Consider the following 24,816-nt stretch of genomic DNA (forward strand, 5'->3'; position numbering starts at 1 on the left):
TAACAAGGGCATTTGCTAAATAGATGGTGTGTGTGCAACAATATACTGAAAGGTCAATTATATTGTGCAGCTTATCTCACCACCTGTAGTTATTTAGGTGAAAGCTCCAAAATGCTTGCCTAATATGTCTGTTTATCCAAAAGGAAGTAAAAAGGGAGAGCTAGAAAGATAGCATTGCATCACATTACATGGCAATGCAATGCACAGTTGCTGAAGTTGAACCAAAATGAGCTTGTAATCTGGCTTCTGCAACTTTGAACATGAAAAATCCAATGAGGAGAAGAAAAGCAAAGCCAAAGAGTCCATCCCAAAATCCGACAAACAAGCAAAATGAACAAAAAACATTGAATTCAATTCTTTCTGATTTTAGAAACTGCATTAAAGAAGGGGTGCACCGGTCCTGGAGATACTGCAATACCAGGTCAATGCGTGGAGTGGACAGAGCAAGCTCTTTTTCCATCTCCCTGTTCTAAAAATCCATTTAATATATGGTCCCCAGATAGGGGACGTATCAGATATTAAACTGATAAGAACAGATACTACACTTGATCTTAGCCAAAAGGCCGAGAAGCGATAACCAGAATTGGTTTCAAACTACGGAGCCACCCAAGGATCCTGAAAAGTCCATTTGTGGAGATGAGCTCCTGGACTCCCGTTAAGAAGACATGTTGTCAACCTCTAGATCCCTTACATGCCTGCACTTTTCGGCTTGCTGCTGCTGCAATCCACGCGTTTTAGATCTGCATAACTCCACCTCTTTAAACACAGCACCTTCACCCCCTGCTGTTCCCACCCGCCTCAACACCGTTGGAAGGGAGGAGAACCAATTAAGGCGGGGGGTGGGGTGGAACGAGCAGCTGTCTACCCTTAGCAGGAGGGCTCCTGATTACATACCTCTCCTGCTGCTGCTGCTGCTGGCTGTCCAGCAGCAGACTGAAGGTGGCTGCTGCTGTGCACAGGTATATAAAGGCTCAGAGCCTATTATGACACGCGCAGCCAGCGTTCCATTGCCACATTCCATCTACTGCAGGCAGGATACCTGGCTGGCTGAATGTCGCTGAGAAGCTCACAGAGACCGCCATAAGCAACAGTTTAACAGAATGCCACAGACTAATCAACCAAACTTTTTGGGTTGGGTTCTCTTTTATAGTCTGCAGGCATTAAATGAAAGAAGTCAGTGTTCCAGCAGAAGGAGACAACGTTTCAGAAAAGGCATTGTAGCAAACCAAAAAAGAAATTTTAAGCGCAGCAGAGTAACCAGCGCACATACCTGTTAGCTCAGGTGAGTTTAAAAGGCTGCTGTTGATAACAAGGGCATTTGCTAAATAGATGGTGTGTGTGCAACAATATACTGAAAGGTCAATTATATTGTGCAGCTTATCTCACCGCCTGTAGTTATTTAGGTGAAAGCTCCAAAATGCTTGCCTAATATGTCTGTTTATCCAAAAGGAAGTAAAAAGGGAGAGCTAGAAAGATAGCATTGCATCACATTACATGGCAATGCAATGCACAGTTGCTGAAGTTGAACCAAAATGAGCTTGTAATCTGGCTTCTGCAACTTTGAACATGAAAAATCCAATGAGGAGAAGAAAAGCAAAGCCAAAGAGTCCATCCCAAAATCCGACAAACAAGCAAAATGAACAAAAAACATTGAATTCAATTCTTTCTGATTTTAGAAACTGCATTAAAGAAGGGGTGCATCGGTCCTGGAGATACTGCAATACCAGGTCAATGCGTGGAGTGGACAGAGCAAGCTCTTTTTCCATCTCCCTGTTCTAAAAATCCATTTAATATATGGTCCCCAGATAGGGGACGTATCAGATATTAAACTGATAAGAACAGATACTACACTTGATCTTAGCCAAAAGGCCGAGAAGCGATAACCAGAATTGGTTTCAAACTACGGAGCCACCCAAGGATCCTGAAAAGTCCATTTGTGGAGATGAGCTCCTGGACTCCCGTTAAGAAGACATGTTGTCAACCTCTAGATCCCTTACATGCCTGCACTTTTCGGCTTGCTGCTGCTGCAATCCACGCGTTTTAGATCTGCATAACTCCACCTCTTTAAACACAGCACCTTCACCCCCTGCTGTTCCCACCCGCCTCAACACCGTTGGAAGGGAGGAGAACCAATTAAGGCGGGGGGTGGGGTGGAATGAGCAGCTGTCTACCCTTAGCAGGAGGGCTCCTGATTACATACCTCTCCTGCTGCTGCTGCTGGCTGTCCAGCAGCAGACTGAAGGTGGCTGCTGCTGTGCACAGGTATATAAAGGCTCAGAGCCTATTATGACACGCGCAGCCAGCGTTCCATTGCCACATTCCATCTACTGCAGGCAGGATACCTGGCTGGCTGAATGTCGCTGAGAAGCTCACAGAGACCGCCATAAGCAACAGTTTAACAGAATGCCACAGACTAATCAACCAAACTTTTTGGGTTGGGTTCTCTTTTATAGTCTGCAGGCATTAAATGAAAGAAGTCAGTGTTCCAGCAGAAGGAGACAACGTTTCAGAAAAGGCATTGTAGCAAACCAAAAAAGAAATTTTAAGCGCAGCAGAGTAACCAGCGCACATACCTGTTAGCTCAGGTGAGTTTAAAAGGCTGCTGTTGATAACAAGGGCATTTGCTAAATAGATGGTGTGTGTGCAACAATATACTGAAAGGTCAATTATATTGTGCAGATTATCTCACCACCTGTAGTTATTTAGGTGAAAGCTCCAAAATGCTTGCCTAATATGTCTGTTTATCCAAAAGGAAGTAAAAAGGGAGAGCTAGAAAGATAGCATTGCATCACATTACATGGCAATGCAATGCACAGTTGCTGAAGTTGAACCAAAATGAGCTTGTAATCTGGCTTCTGCAACTTTGAACATGAAAAATCCAATGAGGAGAAGAAAAGCAAAGCCAAAGAGTCCATCCCAAAATCCGACAAACAAGCAAAATTGTAACATACCTGGCGGCGTCCTTGCATGGTGGTCCATCTCCCACTGTGCAAGAGCGCGCACTTGATCTCCAGTCCAGAATGTCTCTCTGGCTTCCCTCCTTGCTGTCTGTTTGTCTGTTTTGGCTGCATAGGGCGACACCCGCTGAACTTCCTGTTTCTTGTACCTGCTGTGGACACGCCCCTGTTGCACCTTCAGCCTATTGCTGTCCATCTTTGGGTATTTATACCACCTTCTTCCTCAAGATGGCGCCTGAGCATTGTGTCCTGTCAGTCGGCTTTTTGTCTCTGACATGCCAGGTCCTATCCTGTTTTCCTGCCTGTTTTCCAGTTCTGTGTCTGAACTGTGGTCTGTTTTTGTGAACACGCTTCTTGCCTGTTCTTTCGCCTTCTAGGGGCCGTATTCCTAGATCTGCCTGTCTGTGCCTTGCGGTATCTGTTCCCGTCTGAACAGAGTCCTGTTTGTGTCCCTGCCTTGTGGTATCTGTTCCTGTCTGAACTGAGTCCTGTCTATTTCTCCTGTCTTGCAGTATCTGTTCCCGTGTCTGAACTGAGTCCTGTCTATGTCTCCTGCCTTGTGGTATCAGTTCCCGTGTCTGAACTGAGTCCTGTCTGTGTACTCTTGCCTGCTGCCTTTCCTGGAGGCTGTATTTCCAGGCCTGTCTGAACACGCTCCTAGCCTGTTCCTCCCGCCTTCTAGGGGCCGATTACCTAGATCCGTTCCTGTATCTTGTCTGTCCTGTCTGAACACGCTCCTTGCCTGTTCGTCCCGCCTCTCTGGGGGCCGTATTCCCAGACCCGCTCCTGTATCCCGCTGCAGTGTCGGTCTCTTCCGTACACTCAGTTCCAGTCTGAACTCTCTCCTATCCTTTACCTGTTTTGCCTCTGTCTGTTCCTTTCCTTTTTCTGCAGAGTCTGAACTCGTACCTAACTCCTGCTTGTTGTCTCTGTACTCCCGTTTGTGAGTTTGTGGTCCCCTCGCTACTTCACTGCAAGTACCCTGTGGGTATCTGGCTCTGCCTTTCCCTTCCTGTCTGTTCCGTGTGAACAGAGCCCTGTCCGTCCTGCTCTGACTCCTTGCTCACTGCTCCGGCAGTCCTGTCCTGCCCTGCTTCTGCCCGCTGCTCCGGCAGTCCTGTCCTGCCCTGCTTCTGCCCGCTGCTCTGGCAGTCCTGTCCTGCCCTGCTTCTGCCCGCTGCTTCGGCAGTCCTGTCCTGTCCTGCCCTGCTTCTGCCCGCTGCTCCGGCAGTCCTGTCCTGTCCTGCCCTGCTTCTGCCCGCTGCTCCGGCAGTCCTGTCCTGTCCTGCCCTGCTTCTGCCCGCTGCTCCGGCAGTCCTGTCCTGTCCTGCCCTGCTTCTGCCCGCTGCTCCGGCAGTCCTGTCCTGTCCTGCCCTGCTTCTGCCCGCTGCTCCGGCAGTCCTGTCCTGTCCTGCCCTGCTTCTGCCCGCTGCTCCGGCAGTCCTGTCCTGTCCTGCCCTGCTTCTGCCCGCTGCTCCGGCAGTCCTGTCCTGTCCTGCCCTGCTTCTGCCCGCTGCTCCGGCAGTCCTGTCCTGTCCTGCCCTGCTTCTGCCCGCTGCTCCGGCAGTCCTGTCCTGTCCTGCCCTGCTTCTGCCCGCTGATCCGGCAGTCCTGTCCTGCCCTGCTTCTGCCCGCTGATCCGGCAGTCCTGTCCTGCCCTGCTTCTGCCCGCTGCTCCGGCAGTCCTGTCCTGCCCTGCTTGTGCTCGCTGCTCCTGCAGTCCCGTCCTGCTCTGTTCTTGCCCACCGCTTTGGGTGTTCCCTCTCTGCTGTGGTTGTCTACCGCATCTGCGGTTCTGTGACCCAGTCTGTACTGGGTCTTAACCTTTCTGTGCTCCAGCCCGTCCTTTCGGCCAGTACCTCCCTGCCTGCATACTCGCCTGTATCCACCCCTCTGCATACCTGCCGTGTTTGCTTACATCCACCAGTCTGTGCCAGCCTAACCTGCCTGTTCCAGTAATTCCAGTGTGGGTCAACCCCCGTGTCCGGAGTTTGACCTGGAGTAGCACCTGGTCCCTCTGCCCGGTTTCTCCCTGGTGCACTGGCGTCGTATGCCGTCGTGCCACCTTGGTCGGATCGGCCAGATACTTAGTCACGCCCCTCCAGGCACTCTCCGGTCCATGGTCCAGTGGAACCACAACACCCGCACACGCCAGTCAGTCCGGGCGTGTGCATAACAGCATGCTCAGGCCATGGTTCCCGTTGAGCCCCACGGCCTTCGCTCTCTGAGAAGTTTTCCAGCGAATACATGCATTAAAAATAAATAAATAAAAGTTTTTTTTTTTCTCAGCTGAGTTCCAGGCGAATTACGCACCCGTCCAGATGGATCTATCTGCTCTCGTTCCTGCGGATCCGCCACGTTACTATGGGGATCCAAGACAAAGTCGTGCATTTGTGGAGCAATGCATGCTACACTTCAAGTTCTACCCTCTATGTTTTCCCACCGATCGGGTTAAGGTGGCATTCATTATGTCTTACCTGGCGGGTGATGCCTTGGAATGGATCAACCCCCTATATGAAACACGGGATCCGATCCTCCTGGACCTAATGGCCTTCCTGGTGGCCTTTCTAATGGTCTTCGATGATCCTAACCCGGAGGCTCCTGCTGAAGCTTCACCTCCCAATATCCCGGAGCAGCCCCGATGGGTAATGTGTGTGGGTAGCGCAATAGTCCTCCAGCCCAATGAGACTACTGCCCACCCAGAATCCTCACAGGGTGACTACGCTTTCCGGAATACTTCTCCCAACCTCAAGAGGCAGTCCAGACGTGCTAGACGTAGAGGCAAGCCGTCACGCCAGGGTCTGTCCTCCCTGAGACCTCCTGACCCCAACCTTGAAGTCCCTACTGAAGCTTCATCTCCCTGTATCCCGGAGAAGCCCCAATGGGTAATGTGTGTGGGTAGTGCTCCGGTTCTCCTGCCCGAAGAGACTTCTGCCCATCCAGACTCCACACAGGAGAACTTCCTGCACCCAGCATCAGATGCTTCACCCACTTTAACCGGTGTGCATGTCCAAGGATGCTCCAAAGCTGTGGTTACCTCAGAGTCTGTGCACCTCTACTACCTGGCGGAGGACCCCCTGTTGCCTCCTGAATCCTCCGGGATACCACTCGATGACAAATGGAGAGAGACTTCTCTACACTCGGTACTCGATACTTTGTCCGCTTCGTCCTGTGAGCCTGACAATGGGTACCCCAAAGTGGTAGTTACCCCCGAGTCTCTACACCCCTCCGACCAGGCGGAGGACCTCCAGTTGTCTCCAGAACCCTTCGGGGTGCTACCTGGTAGCGAAAGGACAGAGACTCTCCTATACTCTGTACCTGATACCTCGCTCGCTTCGTCCAGTGAGTCCAACCTAGTGTACTCCGAAGCAGAGGTTACTCCCGAGTCTCTACACCCCTCCGACCAGGCGGAGGACCTCCAGTTGTGTCCAGAACCCTTCGGGGTGCTACCTGGTAGCGAAAGGACAGAGACTCTCCTTTACTCTGTACCTGATACCTCGCTCGCTTCGTCCAGTGAGTCCAACCTAGTGTACTCCGAAGCAGAGGTTAATCCCGAGTCTCTACACCCCTCCGACCAGGCGGAGGACCTCCAGTTGTCTCCAGAACCCTTCGGGGTGCCACCTGGTGGTGAATGGACAGAGACTTTCCTATATCCTGGATCTGATACCTCGCTTGCTTCGTCCAGTGAGTCCGACCTTGTGTACTCTGAAGCAGATGTTTTCTCTGAGCCTCTGCACTCTTCTGACCCGGCGGAGGACCTCCAGTTGTTTCCTGAATTCTCCGGGGTACCACCAGATAACAAAGAGACAGTGACTTTTCCTCATTATGTACCTGATAACCCGTCTATTTCTTCCTGTGAGCTTGACAAGATGTACCTCGAAGCAGAGATTACCCCCAAGTCTCTGTCCCCCTCCAACCCGGTGAAGGACTTCCAGTCGTCTCCTGTACCCTCTGGGGTGCCACCTGAAAATATGTGGAGAGAGACTTCCTTGTGTGCTGTTCCTGGTACTCCACCCGTTTCGTCTGTTGCTAGGGATGGCTGGATAGGAGGTAGCATCCTAGCTAACCAGATGAAATCAATTTTTCCTGTGGACAGTGGAAGTGATCTCCTTGAAGTGAACGACTGGTCCTCGAATTCCCTGCGGAAGATTCTGGCAGGCCTGAAGAAGAGGGGGCGTAAGGGGGGGGGGTACTGTAACATACCTGGCGGCGTCCTTGCATGGTGGTCCATCTCCCACTGTGCAAGAGCGCGCACTTGATCTCCAGTCCAGAATGTCTCTCTGGCTTCCCTCCTTGCTGTCTGTTTGTCTGTTTTGGCTGCATAGGGCGACACCCGCTGAACTTCCTGTTTCTTGTACCTGCTGTGGACACGCCCCTGTTGCACCTTCAGCCTATTGCTGTCCATCTTTGGGTATTTATACCACCTTCTTCCTCAAGATGGCGCCTGAGCATTGTGTCCTGTCAGTCGGCTTTTTGTCTCTGACATGCCAGGTCCTATCCTGTTTTCCTGCCTGTTTTCCAGTTCTGTGTCTGAACTGTGGTCTGTTTTTGTGAACACGCTTCTTGCCTGTTCTTTCGCCTTCTAGGGGCCGTATTCCTAGATCTGCCTGTCTGTGCCTTGCGGTATCTGTTCCCGTCTGAACAGAGTCCTGTTTGTGTCCCTGCCTTGTGGTATCTGTTCCTGTCTGAACTGAGTCCTGTCTATTTCTCCTGTCTTGCAGTATCTGTTCCCGTGTCTGAACTGAGTCCTGTCTATGTCTCCTGCCTTGTGGTATCAGTTCCCGTGTCTGAACTGAGTCCTGTCTGTGTACTCTTGCCTGCTGCCTTTCCTGGAGGCTGTATTTCCAGGCCTGTCTGAACACGCTCCTAGCCTGTTCCTCCCGCCTTCTAGGGGCCGATTACCTAGATCCGTTCCTGTATCTTGTCTGTCCTGTCTGAACACGCTCCTTGCCTGTTCGTCCCGCCTCTCTGGGGGCCGTATTCCCAGACCCGCTCCTGTATCCCGCTGCAGTGTCGGTCTCTTCCGTACACTCAGTTCCAGTCTGAACTCTCTCCTATCCTTTACCTGTTTTGCCTCTGTCTGTTCCTTTCCTTTTTCTGCAGAGTCTGAACTCGTACCTAACTCCTGCTTGTTGTCTCTGTACTCCCGTTTGTGAGTTTGTGGTCCCCTCGCTACTTCACTGCAAGTACCCTGTGGGTATCTGGCTCTGCCTTTCCCTTCCTGTCTGTTCCGTGTGAACAGAGCCCTGTCCGTCCTGCTCTGACTCCTTGCTCACTGCTCCGGCAGTCCTGTCCTGCCCTGCTTCTGCCCGCTGCTCCGGCAGTCCTGTCCTGCCCTGCTTCTGCCCGCTGCTCCGGCAGTCCTGTCCTGCCCTGCTTCTGCCCGCTGCTCCGGCAGTCCTGTCCTGCCCTGCTTCTGCCCGCTGCTCCGGCAGTCCTGTCCTGCCCTGCTTCTGCCCGCTGCTCTGGCAGTCCTGTCCTGCCCTGCTTCTGCCCGCTGCTTCGGCAGTCCTGTCCTGTCCTGCCCTGCTTCTGCCCGCTGCTCCGGCAGTCCTGTCCTGTCCTGCCCTGCTTCTGCCCGCTGCTCCGGCAGTCCTGTCCTGTCCTGCCCTGCTTCTGCCCGCTGCTCCGGCAGTCCTGTCCTGTCCTGCCCTGCTTCTGCCCGCTGCTCCGGCAGTCCTGTCCTGTCCTGCCCTGCTTCTGCCCGCTGCTCCGGCAGTCCTGTCCTGTCCTGCCCTGCTTCTGCCCGCTGCTCCGGCAGTCCTGTCCTGTCCTGCCCTGCTTCTGCCCGCTGCTCCGGCAGTCCTGTCCTGTCCTGCCCTGCTTCTGCCCGCTGCTCCGGCAGTCCTGTCCTGTCCTGCCCTGCTTCTGCCCGCTGCTCCGGCAGTCCTGTCCTGTCCTGCCCTGCTTCTGCCCGCTGATCCGGCAGTCCTGTCCTGCCCTGCTTCTGCCCGCTGATCCGGCAGTCCTGTCCTGCCCTGCTTCTGCCCGCTGCTCCGGCAGTCCTGTCCTGCCCTGCTTGTGCTCGCTGCTCCTGCAGCCCCGTCCTGCTCTGTTCTTGCCCACCGCTTTGGGCGTTCCCTCTCTGCTGTGGTTGTCTACCGCATCTGCGGTTCTGTGACCCAGTCTGTACTGGGTCTTAACCTTTCTGTGCTCCAGCCCGTCCTTTCGGCCAGTACCTCCCTGCCTGCATACTCGCCTGTATCCACCCCTCTGCATACCTTCCGTGTTTGCTTACATCCACCAGTCTGTGCCAGCCTAACCTGCCTGTTCCAGTAATTCCAGTGTGGGTCAACCCCCGTGTCCGGAGTTTGACCTGGAGTAGCACCTGGTCCCTCTGCCCGGTTTCTCCCTGGTGCACTGGCGTCGTATGCCGTCGTGCCACCTTGGTCGGATCGGCCAGATACTTAGTCACGCCCCTCCAGGCACTCTCCGGTCCATGGTCCAGTGGAACCACAACACCCGCACACGCCAGTCAGTCCGGGCGTGTGCATAACAAAAATGAACAAAAAACATTGAATTCAATTCTTTCTGATTTTAGAAACTGCATTAAAGAAGGGGTGCACCGGTCCTGGAGATACTGCAATACCAGGTCAATGCGTGGAGTGGACAGAGCAAGCTCTTTTTCCATCTCCCTGTTCTAAAAATCCATTTAATATATGGTCCCCAGATAGGGGACGTATCAGATATTAAACTGATAAGAACAGATACTACACTTGATCTTAGCCAAAAGGCCGAGAAGCGATAACCAGAATTGGTTTCAAACTACGGAGCCACCCAAGGATCCTGAAAAGTCCATTTGTGGAGATGAGCTCCTGGACTCCCGTTAAGAAGACATGTTGTCAACCTCTAGATCCCTTACATGCCTGCACTTTTCGGCTTGCTGCTGCTGCAATCCACGCGTTTTAAATCTGCATAACTCCACCTCTTTAAACACAGCACCTTCACCCCCTGCTGTTCCCACCCGCCTCAACACCGTTGGAAGGGAGGAGAACCAATTAAGGCGGGGGGTGGGGTGGAACGAGCAGCTGTCTACCCTTAGCAGGAGGGCTCCTGATTACATACCTCTCCTGCTGCTGCTGCTGCTGGCTGTCCAGCAGCAGACTGAAGGTGGCTGCTGCTGTGCACAGGTATATAAAGGCTCAGAGCCTATTATGACACGCGCAGCCAGCGTTCCATTGCCACATTCCATCTACTGCAGGCAGGATACCTGGCTGGCTGAATGTCGCTGAGAAGCTCACAGAGACCGCCATAAGCAACAGTTTAACAGAATGCCACAGACTAATCAACCAAACTTTTTGGGTTGGGTTCTCTTTTATAGTCTGCAGGCATTAAATGAAAGAAGTCAGTGTTCCAGCAGAAGGAGACAACGTTTCAGAAAAGGCATTGTAGCAAACCAAAAAAGAAATTTTAAGCGCAGCAGAGTAACCAGCGCACATACCTGTTAGCTCAGGTGAGTTTAAAAGGCTGCTGTTGATAACAAGGGCATTTGCTAAATAGATGGTGTGTGTGCAACAATATACTGAAAGGTCAATTATATTGTGCAGCTTATCTCACCACCTGTAGTTATTTAGGTGAAAGCTCCAAAATGCTTGCCTAATATGTCTGTTTATCCAAAAGGAAGTAAAAAGGGAGAGCTAGAAAGATAGCATTGCATCACATTACATGGCAATGCAATGCACAGTTGCTGAAGTTGAACCAAAATGAGCTTGTAATCTGGCTTCTGCAACTTTGAACATGAAAAATCCAATGAGGAGAAGAAAAGCAAAGCCAAAGAGTCCATCCCAAAATCCGACAAACAAGCAAAATGAACAAAAACATTGAATTCAATTCTTTCTGATTTTAGAAACTGCATTAAAGAAGGGGTGCACCGGTCCTGGAGATACTGCAATACCAGGTCAATGCGTGGAGTGGACAGAGCAAGCTCTTTTTCCATCTCCCTGTTCTAAAAATCCATTTAATATATGGTCCCCAGATAGGGGACGTATCAGATATTAAACTGATAAGAACAGATACTACACTTGATCTTAGCCAAAAGGCCGAGAAGCGATAACCAGAATTGGTTTCAAACTACGGAGCCACCCAAGGATCCTGAAAAGTCCATTTGTGGAGATGAGCTCCTGGACTCCCGTTAAGAAGACATGTTGTCAACCTCTAGATCCCTTACATGCCTGCACTTTTCGGCTTGCTGCTGCTGCAATCCACGCGTTTTAGATCTGCATAACTCCACCTCTTTAAACACAGCACCTTCACCCCCTGCTGTTCCCACCCGCCTCAACACCGTTGGAAGGGAGGAGAACCAATTAAGGCGGGGGGTGGGGTGGAACGAGCAGCTGTCTACCCTTAGCAGGAGGGCTCCTGATTACATACCTCTCCTGCTGCTGCTGCTGCTGGCTGTCCAGCAGCAGACTGAAGGTGGCTGCTGCTGTGCACAGGTATATAAAGGCTCAGAGCCTATTATGACACGCGCAGCCAGCGTTCCATTGCCACATTCCATCTACTGCAGGCAGGATACCTGGCTGGCTGAATGTCGCTGAGAAGCTCACAGAGACCGCCATAAGCAACAGTTTAACAGAATGCCACAGACTAATCAACCAAACTTTTTGGGTTGGGTTCTCTTTTATAGTCTGCAGGCATTAAATGAAAGAAGTCAGTGTTCCAGCAGAAGGAGACAACGTTTCAGAAAAGGCATTGTAGCAAACCAAAAAAGAAATTTTAAGCGCAGCAGAGTAACCAGCGCACATACCTGTTAGCTCAGGTGAGTTTAAAAGGCTGCTGTTGATAACAAGGGCATTTGCTAAATAGATGGTGTGTGTGCAACAATATACTGAAAGGTCAATTATATTGTGCAGCTTATCTCACCACCTGTAGTTATTTAGGTGAAAGCTCCAAAATGCTTGCCTAATATGTCTGTTTATCCAAAAGGAAGTAAAAAGGGAGAGCTAGAAAGATAGCATTGCATCACATTACATGGCAATGCAATGCACAGTTGCTGAAGTTGAACCAAAATGAGCTTGTAATCTGGCTTCTGCAACTTTGAACATGAAAAATCCAATGAGGAGAAGAAAAGCAAAGCCAAAGAGTCCATCCCAAAATCCGACAAACAAGCAAAATGAACAAAAAACATTGAATTCAATTCTTTCTGATTTTAGAAACTGCATTAAAGAAGGGGTGCACCGGTCCTGGAGATACTGCAATACCAGGTCAATGCGTGGAGTGGACAGAGCAAGCTCTTTTTCCATCTCCCTGTTCTAAAAATCCATTTAATATATGGTCCCCAGATAGGGGACGTATCAGATATTAAACTGATAAGAACAGATACTACACTTGATCTTAGCCAAAAGGCCGAGAAGCGATAACCAGAATTGGTTTCAAACTACGGAGCCACCCAAGGATCCTGAAAAGTCCATTTGTGGAGATGAGCTCCTGGACTCCCGTTAAGAAGACATGTTGTCAACCTCTAGATCCCTTACATGCCTGCACTTTTCGGCTTGCTGCTGCTGCAATCCACGCGTTTTAGATCTGCATAACTCCACCTCTTTAAACACAGCACCTTCACCCCCTGCTGTTCCCACCCGCCTCAACACCGTTGGAAGGGAGGAGAACCAATTAAGGCGGGGGGTGGGGTGGAACGAGCAGCTGTCTACCCTTAGCAGGAGGGCTCCTGATTACATACCTCTCCTGCTGCTGCTGCTGCTGGCTGTCCAGCAGCAGACTGAAGGTGGCTGCTGCTGTGCACAGGTATATAAAGGCTCAGAGCCTATTATGACACGCGCAGCCAGCGTTCCATTGCCACATTCCATCTACTGCAGGCAGGATACCTGGCTGGCTGAATGTCGCTGAGAAGCTCACAGAGACCGCCATAAGCAACAGTTTAACAGAATGCCACAGACTAATCAACCAAACTTTTTGGGTTGGGTTCTCTTTTATAGTCTGCAGGCATTAAATGAAAGAAGTCAGTGTTCCAGCAGAAGGAGACAACGTTTCAGAAAAGGCATTGTAGCAAACCAAAAAAGAAATTTTAAGTGCAGCAGAGTAACCAGCGCACATACCTGTTAGCTCAGGTGAGTTTAAAAGGCTGCTGTTGATAACAAGGGCATTTGCTAAATAGATGGTGTGTGTGCAACAATATACTGAAAGGTCAATTATATTGTGCAGCTTATCTCACCACCTGTAGTTATTTAGGTGAAAGCTCCAAAATGCTTGCCTAATATGTCTGTTTATCCAAAAGGAAGTAAAAAGGGAGAGCTAGAAAGATAGCATTGCATCACATTACATGGCAATGCAATGCACAGTTGCTGAAGTTGAACCAAAATGAGCTTGTAATCTGGCTTCTGCAACTTTGAACATGAAAAATCCAATGAGGAGAAGAAAAGCAAAGCCAAAGAGTCCATCCCAAAATCCGACAAACAAGCAAAATGAACAAAAAACATTGAATTCAATTCTTTCTGATTTTAGAAACTGCATTAAAGAAGGGGTGCACCGGTCCTGGAGATACTGCAATACCAGGTCAATGCGTGGAGTGGACAGAGCAAGCTCTTTTTCCATCTCCCTGTTCTAAAAATCCATTTAATATATGGTCCCCAGATAGGGGACGTATCAGATATTAAACTGATAAGAACAGATACTACACTTGATCTTAGCCAAAAGGCCGAGAAGCGATAACCAGAATTGGTTTCAAACTACGGAGCCACCCAAGGATCCTGAAAAGTCCATTTGTGGAAATGAGCTCCTGGACTCCCGTTAAGAAGACATGTTGTCAACCTCTAGATCCCTTACATGCCTGCACTTTTCGGCTTGCTGCTGCTGCAATCCACGCGTTTTAGATCTGCATAACTCCACCTCTTTAAACACAGCACCTTCAACCCCTGCTGTTCCCACCCGCCTCAACACCGTTGGAAGGGAGGAGAACCAATTAAGGCGGGGGGTGGGGTGGAATGAGCAGCTGTCTACCCTTAGCAGGAGGGCTCCTGATTACATACCTCTCCTGCTGCTGCTGCTGCTGGCTGTCCAGCAGCAGACTGAAGGTGGCTGCTGCTGTGCACAGGTATATAAAGGCTCAGAGCCTATTATGACACGCGCAGCCAGCGTTCCATTGCCACATTCCATCTACTGCAGGCAGGATACCTGGCTGGCTGAATGTCGCTGAGAAGCTCACAGAGACCGCCATAAGCAACAGTTTAACAGAATGCCACAGACTAATCAACCAAACTTTTTGGGTTGGGTTCTCTTTTATAGTCTGCAGGCATTAAATGAAAGAAGTCAGTGTTCCAGCAGAAGGAGACGTTTCAGAAAAGGCATTGTAGCAAACCAAAAAAGAAATTTTAAGCGCAGCAGAGTAACCAGCGCACATACCTGTTAGCTCAGGTGAGTTTAAAAGGCTGCTGTTGATAACAAGGGCATTTGCTAAATAGATGGTGTGTGTGCAACAATATACTGAAAGGTCAATTATATTGTGCAGCTTATCTCACCACCTGTAGTTATTTAGGTGAAAGCTCCAAAATGCTTGCCTAATATGTCTGTTTATCCAAAAGGAAGTAAAAAGGGAGAGCTAGAAAGATAGCATTGCATCACATTACATGGCAATGCAATGCACAGTTGCTGAAGTTGAACCAAAATGAGCTTGTAATCTGGCTTCTGCAACTTTGAACATGAAAAATCCAATGAGGAGAAGAAAAGCAAAGCCAAAGAGTCCATCCCAAAATCCGACAAACAAGCAAAATGAACAAAAAACATTGAATTCAATTCTTTCTGATTTTAGAAACTGCATTAAAGAAGGGGTGCACCGGTCCTGGAGATACTGCAATACCAGGTCAATGCGTGGAGTGGACAGAGCAAGCTCTTTTTCCATCTCCCTGTTCTAAAAATCCATTTAATATATGGTCCCCAGATAGGGGACGTATCAGATATTAAACTGATAAGAACAGATTTTTTGATTGAATATATCTTTTATTAGCACAAAAAATAAGTTAACAGACAGTGTACAGTGCCGCAGCCCAGTACACACAGAATTCTACATCATATTTACATAGCATGAGGATACGACGCACTAACTAGACACATCACACCCCTATGCTACACAAAACACTCAATCTGAAAGAAAAAGCATGTCAATCAATACAGTACGAAGAATCGTGATAAGAGATGGGGATTGGGAAAAAGGGGATGGGGAGGGGAAAATCACAGGCCCGAAGCTTTATTAAAAGACAAGACACATAAGGGGAGAGGGGGAGGAGGGGTTTAGTCCTCATCCTCGTCCTCCGGACCGTCCACGATGGAATAGTCTCTGAGCAGGCTGTGGATCAGCCTGCGGCAGTCCTGGATGGACATCCTCTCCCTCCTCAAGATGAGCCGGTTCCTGGCGACCCAAACGGCATCCTTGAAGCAGTTCATAAGGCGCCAAGCCTCCTGGATGGCTCCGACGGTATGAACCCCAGGGAAGAGTCCGTAAAGCACAGAATGGTGCGATAGGCTCGCCCTGGGGACAGAGTTCCTCAGGTCGTCCTCAAGGGCAGTCAACAGGCGCTGTGCAAATCCGCAGTCCAAAAAAGTGTGCAAAGATGTTTCCTCCACGAAGGGGCACCTTGGGCAGTACCGGGTCTTGCACAGGTTCCGGGCATGCATGAATGACCGGACGGGCAGTCCGCCCTGAATCGCCATCCACGACAAGTCCTTGTGCCCGTTGGTCAGCCTGTCAGACGACACATTTGTCCACACAGTCTCCAGCGTGTCCTGGTGAAGTCCTGTGATGTTCTCCACGTCATCCTTGGCTCTGATGAGCTTGTGGATAGTTTTGGGCTTCCACAAGTCGGGCTTGAGTCCCTCCAGTTGATGTTCCCCCACAAATCGAACGACGTCTCCGTAGAACCATGGCGTCGTCCAGTTGTAGGGGAAGGAGCTGTCCCACTTGTCCCAGCCGAGTCGCCTCCAAAGAGGAAGCAGGAAAAAGCGAGACATGGACCTGCCCGCGGAGCCATTCTTGACTTGCAAAGTCCGGCGGACACAATCACACACAAAAGAGGATCGCAGGAGGGTGGGGATATCTGGAACGCCCTTCCCACCCTTGCGAGGCTCCTTGTACATGACGGCCCGCCTGACTCTGTCCATCTTGGATCCCCAGACAAAGTGAAACACTGTCCTGGTAATGGCCCTGCACACAGTGACGTGTGGGGGCCAGGCCTGCGCCGTGTACTGCAAGACGGGCAGGACCTCATTACGCAGGACGAGTGCCTTACCCTCACAAGTGAGGTGTCTGAGGCTCCAGAGTCCGATCCGTTGCTTCACTTTGGCCAAGCGTTCTTGCCAGGACTTGAGGGCCGCTCCTTCCTTCCCGAACCAGACTCCCAGCACCTTGAGGAAATCCGGTTGAATGTTGAAGGGGAAGAGGGCGGAGGAGGCCGGCTGCCAATCCCCGAAGAGCATGGCTTCCGACTTCCTGCAGTTGACTTTGGCCCCTGAAGCCCGGCCGAACCTCTCACACGTCTGGACGAGGGCGTCGACTGAACCACGATCAGCGCAGAAGACGGTGACGTCGTCCATGTAGAGCGAGCACTTGACCTCGTGTCGTCCCGGACCCGGTGCGGTGATCCCTCTGATCTCTCCATTCTGCCGGATAGCCTCTGCGAAGAGTTCTATAACACAAACAAAAAGAAGAGGTGATAGAGGGCAGCCTTGTCTGACCCCAGAGAGGACAGGGAAGGGGTCAGTCTTCCAGCCGTTCACCAACACCGAGCTGTGGATATCAAAATACATCAGACGGACATACGAACAAAACATGTTACCCAAACCTAACCGGTGCAGAGCTCGGCCCATGAACTCGTGGGAAACCCGGTCGAAGGCCTTCTCCTGATCCAAGGAGACCAGGGCCGCGTGTGCGCGGCGGACCTTGATGTACTCGACCGTGTCCCGCACGAGAGCGAGGCTGTCTGCGATGCGACGTCCAGGAATGCCGCAGGTCTGGTCCGGGTGGATGATCCGTCTGATGACCGTCTTAAGTCGTGTCGCCATCGTCTTGGCCAGGATCTTGTAGTCCACGTTGAGCAGAGTGATGGGACGCCAATTCCTCAGGTCGCACCTCTCTCCCTTCCGCTTGTACAGGATCGTGACCATTCCTTCCCTCAAAGATGGAGGCATTCTACCCTCCACCACCATCTCCTCGTACAGGTCCAACAGGTCCGGACAGATGAGGTCTCCCAGCGCTACATAGAGCTCCGCTGGAAGACCATCACTGCCCGGGGTCCTGCCGGTCCTAAAGGATTTAGCGGCAGAGAGCAATTCGCCCACCATCAGAGGTTTGTCCAAGGCTGCCGTGCCTGCAGGATCAAGATGGTTAGTGATACCTGACAGGAACTTATCAGCAGCGTCGGGGTCGGTAGTCTTGTGGGAGTAGAGTTTGCTGTAGAAGTCGCTGACGACCCTCATCACGTCCTCCTTCCCACGTCGCATGTTTCCGCTCTCGTCTCGCAGCTCGTTCAGGGGCGTGTGACCGGCATGAAGTTTCCTGAAAAAGAATGAGTTACATTTCTCACCCTTCTCCAGATTCTCCACTTTGGAACGGAAGACGATTCGCTTGGACTCCTCCTCAAAGTGCCTTTTCAGGCTCTTCTTGGTCTCCTCCAGCTCCTCCCTCACGTCCCAGCCGCAGTGAAGAAGGTCCTGCAGCGACCGCAGCTCGCGCTGCAGCCCTCTGAAGTCCCTCCTCTTCTCACACGCCTGTTGTCGACCCTTGGCCTGAAAGAAACAGCGAAACTCAAGTTTAACATATTCCCACCAATCAGAGACTGTTTGGAAGCTACCCTTGTAGGACTGCCACATTGCGTAGGCTGCTCTCAGCTCCTCCACGACTTCATCCTGAGCCAGCAGAGCACAATTCAGCTTCCAGGAGCCGGGGCCGGACGGAAAACCGTCGCCGAGGACACCTTGTAAGTGAATGGCTCTGTGGTCGGAGAAGAAGCAGGGGACCATCGAGCGCCTACTCTGCCTGACTGCCCGAGAGGTGAACACAAAGTCAATCCTGGAGCGGAGTGAGCCATCGGGTCGGCTCCACGAATAGTTCGTGGAGCCTCTCCCCATGGAGCCCACCACGTCCTGAAGAGAGGCCTCGGTTACCATCTCGATGAGCAGCTTGGACGTGATGTCCAACTTGGCAGATGTGCCAGAACTACGACCATCCTCCTCGATGGGGCAGTTGAAATCCCCGGCCATCACTAAGGTCCTGGTGGTGGCAAGCTGAAGCCGCAGGGTCTGGAAAAGCTCCAAACGCTCATTCTTCAGTGGGGACGCATACACGTTGATGAACCTGACAGGTTCTCCTGCCCAGTTGCCATCTACAACAAGAGCCCTGCCGCAGATGAGCTCCTGGACGGACTCAAGCGTGAATGCGCCCCCCCTGATCAGAATTGCGACCCCCGCAGACTTGCAGTCACCCCCACCGGACCAGTAGGATGGACCGTGGGACCACTCCCTGGCCAGATGTTTGAAGGACCTAGAGGAGGGAAGGGAACATTCCTGCAACATATAAACATCACACAACTGGGAAGTAAGGAAGGCATAAATAGTCTGACGTCTGAACTTGTCCTTGATGCTCCTGACATTAATGGAAAATAAGTTAATATTAGCCATCATGTAGGGAAAAAAGAAAAAGTTAGCGCAGGCAATACACCTTAGTTACCACTCCGGTCGGGTGGTCCCTCGTCGGTGTTGACTGCTGGTGACGGGATCACCAGCAGGCCCTCTTCCTCCATCTGGTCAAGCAGCGCGGCCTCGATCTCGGCGACCACCAGTTCCTCCTCTTCTGGCTCGGCCACCAGGGTCTCAACCATGTGCTCCATCTCTTCTGGCTCAGGGAGGGTATCCTCCTTTTCGCCTACGAAATCCAGAATCTTCTTTTTGGAGGATTCAGTAGCAGGGCTGTCCTCCACTTTCCTCTTTCCCCGGGTTGGAACTGGGGAGACAAGAAGGGGAAAATCCTCCTCGGAATAGATAGCGGCGGGTGGAGGAAAGGTTAATTCCACCGCTACCATGGTCTGGGGAGGGAGAGTGGCTGCCGGGGCAGGGGAAAGGACACCTGCTGAGGAGTAGGGGAAGGAGGAAGAGGAAGTGGAATCCTCAGCAGGGGTGGCCGGGGTGGGGGGGGATTGGACGGGGGTGGCAGGGGGAGGGATCGAGAGAGGGGTGACAGAACTCTTACCCTCCTTTGACTTTTTCTTCTGCTTCGGAGCTGTTGGGACCGTCGCTGGGGCTTTGGCCACCGACTCCTTGACCGCTTTGGCCTTGGTCATCTCGGCCTTGGCCGCTGGGGCCTTGGTTGTCGCGTCCTTGACCTTCACAGGCCTGGTCGTCGGGGCCTTGTCCTCCGGAGCTGGGGTCGTCCCAACCACCGATGCCCAGGATCTCTCACGCTTGGGGCAATCCTTGTATAGATGAGCCGCCAGCCCACACAGGTTGCAGGACGTCTTCTTCGGGCAGTCCTTCGAGCTGTGTCCCGTCACTCGACAAATCCTGCAGGCATCCTCCTTGCAGTCCTTCATCTCGTGGCCGTTCTTGCCGCATCTCCTGCAGTTCCGCGGCATGTCCGGGTAATAGATGAGGCCGTAGGAGTTGCCCAGGGAGAATGTCGGGGGCAGGTGCCGAAGTCCGTCTGAGTACGCCAGGTCCCTGTGAAGTCTAACGGTCACCGACCACTTACCTGTCCAGAAGCCGAGTCCATTCAGGATGTGAGAGGGTTCCTTCACAACCAAACAGAAGCGTCTCAGGAAGGTACAGATGTCTTGGCCTGGGGTGTGCGGGTTGCGCATGGAGACCGTGATCCTCCTTTCGTCCCTCTGGATAGGGCAGCTACCTGTAAAGGCAGAGAAAGAATTATCCGGTCCTTTTGCGCTTACCATTTCCCAGAACCTCCTGCAGGTGTTCACAGTGGCGAAGGTGACGAAGAAGATCCCCGTCAAGAAGGTCTGGATGCTGAGGGTGTCCGACCTGGAGAAGCCTCGATCCAGCAGCATCTTCTGGCAGAACACGTCCGAGGACATGTCCGGCACCCTCCCATCCACTTCCTTCAGCTTCAGGGCCACCGTCTGCCGCATCCATGGCTCCAGGGCTGGAGCTTCGTGGTGGGGCTTCTGGGGTCCCTTCTGCTGGCCAGTCGTGGAGGCAGAGTCCTTGGGGTCAGAATCGGCTCCTGGCTGGGCCCTCCTGGCTGTCCCCTGCTCCAGGCTCTTCTTTTCAGCCTTCCTCGCAGCGCTTGCCATGGCTTTCCTCCTGCAGTTACTTCTTGGAGCTGGAGCTGGAACTCTTCCCGGAATGGGTGGAGCTATGCAGATTCTTCTCCCGTCGTGTTCTGGACAAATTCCCCGAAAGGTCTTTGTCTCGATGATTTTCTTCCTCGAAGATTCCACAGGACAGCCCGATTCTTCTCCGAGTCTTCGTCTTCTTCTGGATTCTTTAGAGCTTCTTCCTCCCACCGATATCCGCCTTCCTTCTCCGATGTCAGCTGGGCTCCGAAGCTCTTCTCCTTCCGAGTTCGATCGCTCTCGTCAAGTGTAGATCGTAGCTCTTGTGTTCTTAAAAGAACAGATACTACACTTGATCTTAGCCAAAAGGCCGAGAAGCGATAACCAGAATTGGTTTCAAACTACGGAGCCACCCAAGGATCCTGAAAAGTCCATTTGTGGAGATGAGCTCCTGGACTCCCGTTAAGAAGACATGTTGTCAACCTCTAGATCCCTTACATGCCTGCACTTTTCGGCTTGCTGCTGCTGCAATCCACGCGTTTTAGATCTGCATAACTCCACCTCTTTAAACACAGCACCTTCACCCCCTGCTGTTCCCACCCGCCTCAACACCGTTGGAAGGGAGGAGAACCAATTAAGGCGGGGGGTGGGGTGGAACGAGCAGCTGTCTACCCTTAGCAGGAGGGCTCCTGATTACATACCTCTCCTGCTGCTGCTGCTGCTGGCTGTCCAGCAGCAGACTGAAGGTGGCTGCTGCTGTGCACAGGTATATAAAGGCTCAGAGCCTATTATGACACGCGCAGCCAGCATTCCATTGCCACATTCCATCTACTGCAGGCAGGATACCTGGCTGGCTGAATGTCGCTGAGAAGCTCACAGAGACCGCCATAAGCAACAGTTTAACAGAATGCCACAGACTAATCAACCAAACTTTTTGGGTTGGGTTCTCTTTTATAGTCTGCAGGCATTAAATGAAAGAAGTCAGTGTTCCAGCAGAAGGAGACAACGTTTCAGAAAAGGCATTGTAGCAAACCAAAAAAGAAATTTTAAGCGCAGCAGAGTAACCAGCGCACATACCTGTTAGCTCAGGTGAGTTTAAAAGGCTGCTGTTGATAACAAGGGCATTTGCTAAATAGATGGTGTGTGTGCAACAATATACTGAAAGGTCAATTATATTGTGCAGCTTATCTCACCACCTGTAGTTATTTAGGTGAAAGCTCCAAAATGCTTGCCTAATATGTCTGTTTATCCAAAAGGAAGTAAAAAGGGAGAGCTAGAAAGATAGCATTGCATCACATTACATGGCAATGCAATGCACAGTTGCTGAAGTTGAACCAAAATGAGCTTGTAATCTGGCTTCTGCAACTTTGAACATGAAAAATCCAATGAGGAGAAGAAAAGCAAAGCCAAAGAGTCCATCCCAAAATCCGACAAACAAGCAAAATGAACAAAAAACATTGAATTCAATTCTTTCTGATTTTAGAAACTGCATTAAAGAAGGGGTGCACCGGTCCTGGAGATACTGCAATACCAGGTCAATGCGTGGAGTGGACAGAGCAAGCTCTTTTTCCATCTCCCTGTTCTAAAAATCCATTTAATATATGGTCCCCAGATAGGGGACGTATCAGATATTAAACTGATAAGAACAGATACTACACTTGATCTTAGCCAAAAGGCCGAGAAGCGATAACCAGAATTGGTTTCAAACTACGGAGCCACCCAAGGATCCTGAAAAGTCCATTTGTGGAGATGAGCTCCTGGACTCCCGTTAAGAAGACATGTTGTCAACCTCTAGATCCCTTACATGCCTGCACTTTTTGGCTTGCTGCTGCTGCAATCCACGCGTTTTAGATCTGCATAACTCCACCTCTTTAAACACAGCACCTTCACCCCCTGCTGTTCCCACCCGCCTCAACACCGTTGGAAGGGAGGAGAACCAATTAAGGCGGGGGGTGGGGTGGAACGAGCAGCTGTCTACCCTTAGCAGGAGGGCTCCTGATTACATACCTCTCCTGCTGCTGCTGCTGCTGGCTGTCCAGCAGCAGACTGAAGGTGGCTGCTGCTGTGCACAGGTATATAAAGGCTCAGAGCCTATTATGACACGCGCAGCCAGCGTTCCATTGCCACATTCCATCTACTGCAGGCAGGATACCTGGCTGGCTGAATGTCGCTGAGAAGCTCACAGAGACCGCCATAAGCAACAGTTTAACAGAATGCCACAGACTAATCAACCAAACTTTTTGGGTTGGGTTCTCTTTTATAGTCTGCAGGCATTAAATGAAAGAAGTCAGTGTTCCAGCAGAAGGAGACAACGTTTCAGAAAAGGCATTGTAGCAAACCAAAAAAGAAATTTTAAGCGCAGCAGAGTAACCAGCGCACATACCTGTTAGCTCAGGTGAGTTTAAAAGGCTGCTGTTGATAACAAGGGCATTTGCTAAATAGATGGTGTGTGTGCAACAATATACTGAAAGGTCAATTATATTGTGCAGCTTATCTCACCACCTGTAGTTATTTAGGTGAAAGCTCCAAAATGCTTGCCTAATATGTCTGTTTATCCAAAAGGAAGTAAAAAGGGAGAGCTAGAAAGATAGCATTGCATCACATTACATGCAATGCAATGCACAGTTGCTGAAGTTGAACCAAAATGAGCTTGTAATCTGGCTTCTGCAACTTTGAACATGAAAAATCCAATGAGGAGAAGAAAAGCAAAGCCAAAGAGTCCATCCCAAAATCCGACAAACAAGCAAAATGAACAAAAAACATTGAATTCAATTCTTTCTGATTTTAGAAACTGCATTAAAGAAGGGGTGCACCGGTCCTGGAGATACTGCAATACCAGGTCAATGCGTGGAGTGGACAGAGCAAGCTCTTTTTCCATCTCCCTGTTCTAAAAATCCATTTAATATATGGTCCCCAGATAGGGGACGTATCAGATATTAAACTGATAAGAACAGATACTACACTTGATCTTAGCCAAAAGGCCGAGAAGCGATAACCAGAATTGGTTTCAAACTACGGAGCCACCCAAGGATCCTGAAAAGTCCATTTGTGGAGATGAGCTCCTGGACTCCCGTTAAGAAGACATGTTGTCAACCTCTAGATCCCTTACATGCCTGCACTTTTCGGCTTGCTGCTGCTGCAATCCACGCGTTTTAGATCTGCATAACTCCACCTCTTTAAACACAGCACCTTCACCCCCTGCTGTTCCCACCCGCCTCAACACCGTTGGAAGGGAGGAGAACCAATTAAGGCGGGGGGTGGGGTGGAACGAGCAGCTGTCTACCCTTAGCAGGAGGGCTCCTGATTACATACCTCTCCTGCTGCTGCTGCTGCTGGCTGTCCAGCAGCAGACTGAAGGTGGCTGCTGCTGTGCACAGGTATATAAAGGCTCAGAGCCTATTATGACACGCGCAGCCAGCGTTCCATTGCCACATTCCATCTACTGCAGGCAGGATACCTGGCTGGCTGAATGTCGCTGAGAAGCTCACAGAGACCGCCATAAGCAACAGTTTAACAGAATGCCACAGACTAATCAACCAAACTTTTTGGGTTGGGTTCTCTTTTATAGTCTGCAGGCATTAAATGAAAGAAGTCAGTGTTCCAGCAGAAGGAGACAACGTTTCAGAAAAGGCATTGTAGCAAACCAAAAAAGAAATTTTAAGCGCAGCAGAGTAACCAGCGCACATACCTGTTAGCTCAGGTGAGTTTAAAAGGCTGCTGTTGATAACAAGGGCATTTGCTAAATAGATGGTGTGTGTGCAACAATATACTGAAAGGTCAATTATATTGTGCAGCTTATCTCACCACCTGTAGTTATTTAGGTGAAAGCTCCAAAATGCTTGCCTAATATGTCTGTTTATCCAAAAGGAAGTAAAAAGGGAGAGCTAGAAAGATAGCATTGCATCACATTACATGGCAATGCAATGCACAGTTGCTGAAGTTGAACCAAAATGAGCTTGTAATCTGGCTTCTGCAACTTTGAACATGAAAAATCCAATGAGGAGAAGAAAAGCAAAGCCAAAGAGTCCATCCCAAAATCCGACAAACAAGCAAAATGAACAAAAAACATTGAATTCAATTCTTTCTGATTTTAGAAACTGCATTAAAGAAGGGGTGCACCGGTCCTGGAGATACTGCAATACCAGGTCAATGCGTGGAGTGGACAGAGCAAGCTCTTTTTCCATCTCCCTGTTCTAAAAATCCATTTAATATATGGTCCCCAGATAGGGGACGTATCAGATATTAAACTGATAAGAACAGATACTACACTTGATCTTAGCCAAAAGGCCGAGAAGCGATAACCAGAATTGGTTTCAAACTACGGAGCCACCCAAGGATCCTGAAAAGTCCATTTGTGGAGATGAGCTCCTGGACTCCCGTTAAGAAGACATGTTGTCAACCTCTAGATCCCTTACATGCCTGCACTTTTCGGCTTGCTGCTGCTGCAATCCACGCGTTTTAGATCTGCATAACTCCACCTCTTTAAACACAGCACCTTCACCCCCTGCTGTTCCCACCCGCCTCAACACCGTTGGAAGGGAGGAGAACCAATTAAGGCGGGGGGTGGGGTGGAACGAGCAGCTGTCTACCCTTAGCAGGAGGGCTCCTGATTACATACCTCTCCTGCTGCT

At 50.7% G+C, this 24,816-nt stretch overlaps 10 non-coding genes and 1 pseudogene across 10 annotated transcripts; all 11 read right to left on the reverse strand.

The window, feature by feature from the left end:
- Window positions 1–384: 384 nt before the first annotated feature.
- Window positions 385–575, reverse strand: LOC141240392 (U2 spliceosomal RNA). Its single transcript, XR_012305641.1, has one exon. It is a non-coding gene; the product is annotated as a U2 spliceosomal RNA (small nuclear RNA).
- A 1,115-nt stretch (window positions 576–1,690) lies between these two features.
- Window positions 1,691–1,881, reverse strand: LOC141240436 (U2 spliceosomal RNA). Its single transcript, XR_012305684.1, has one exon. It is a non-coding gene; the product is annotated as a U2 spliceosomal RNA (small nuclear RNA).
- A 7,631-nt stretch (window positions 1,882–9,512) lies between these two features.
- Window positions 9,513–9,703, reverse strand: LOC141240393 (U2 spliceosomal RNA). Its single transcript, XR_012305642.1, has one exon. It is a non-coding gene; the product is annotated as a U2 spliceosomal RNA (small nuclear RNA).
- A 1,114-nt stretch (window positions 9,704–10,817) lies between these two features.
- LOC141240394 (U2 spliceosomal RNA) lies at window positions 10,818–11,008 on the reverse strand. The gene has a single exon (XR_012305643.1). It is a non-coding gene; the product is annotated as a U2 spliceosomal RNA (small nuclear RNA).
- Window positions 11,009–12,123: 1,115 nt separating this feature from the next.
- Window positions 12,124–12,314, reverse strand: LOC141240395 (U2 spliceosomal RNA). Its single transcript, XR_012305644.1, has one exon. It is a non-coding gene; the product is annotated as a U2 spliceosomal RNA (small nuclear RNA).
- Window positions 12,315–13,429: 1,115 nt separating this feature from the next.
- On the reverse strand, window positions 13,430–13,620 carry LOC141240396 (U2 spliceosomal RNA). The gene has a single exon (XR_012305645.1). It is a non-coding gene; the product is annotated as a U2 spliceosomal RNA (small nuclear RNA).
- Window positions 13,621–14,732: 1,112 nt separating this feature from the next.
- Window positions 14,733–14,925, reverse strand: LOC141240474 (U2 spliceosomal RNA). The gene has a single exon (XR_012305721.1). It is a non-coding gene; the product is annotated as a U2 spliceosomal RNA (small nuclear RNA).
- Window positions 14,926–20,489: 5,564 nt separating this feature from the next.
- LOC141240522 (U2 spliceosomal RNA) lies at window positions 20,490–20,567 on the reverse strand (annotated as a pseudogene).
- A 1,115-nt stretch (window positions 20,568–21,682) lies between these two features.
- LOC141240397 (U2 spliceosomal RNA) lies at window positions 21,683–21,873 on the reverse strand. Its single transcript, XR_012305646.1, has one exon. It is a non-coding gene; the product is annotated as a U2 spliceosomal RNA (small nuclear RNA).
- A 1,114-nt stretch (window positions 21,874–22,987) lies between these two features.
- On the reverse strand, window positions 22,988–23,178 carry LOC141240398 (U2 spliceosomal RNA). Its single transcript, XR_012305647.1, has one exon. It is a non-coding gene; the product is annotated as a U2 spliceosomal RNA (small nuclear RNA).
- A 1,115-nt stretch (window positions 23,179–24,293) lies between these two features.
- Window positions 24,294–24,484, reverse strand: LOC141240400 (U2 spliceosomal RNA). The gene has a single exon (XR_012305649.1). It is a non-coding gene; the product is annotated as a U2 spliceosomal RNA (small nuclear RNA).
- Window positions 24,485–24,816: the final 332 nt, after the last annotated feature.

This window comes from Phyllobates terribilis, unplaced genomic scaffold (assembly GCF_046119375.1).
Source record: "Phyllobates terribilis strain yellow unplaced genomic scaffold, ASM4611937v1 Scaffold_853__1_contigs__length_604787, whole genome shotgun sequence".
NCBI lineage: Eukaryota > Metazoa > Chordata > Amphibia > Anura > Dendrobatidae > Phyllobates > Phyllobates terribilis.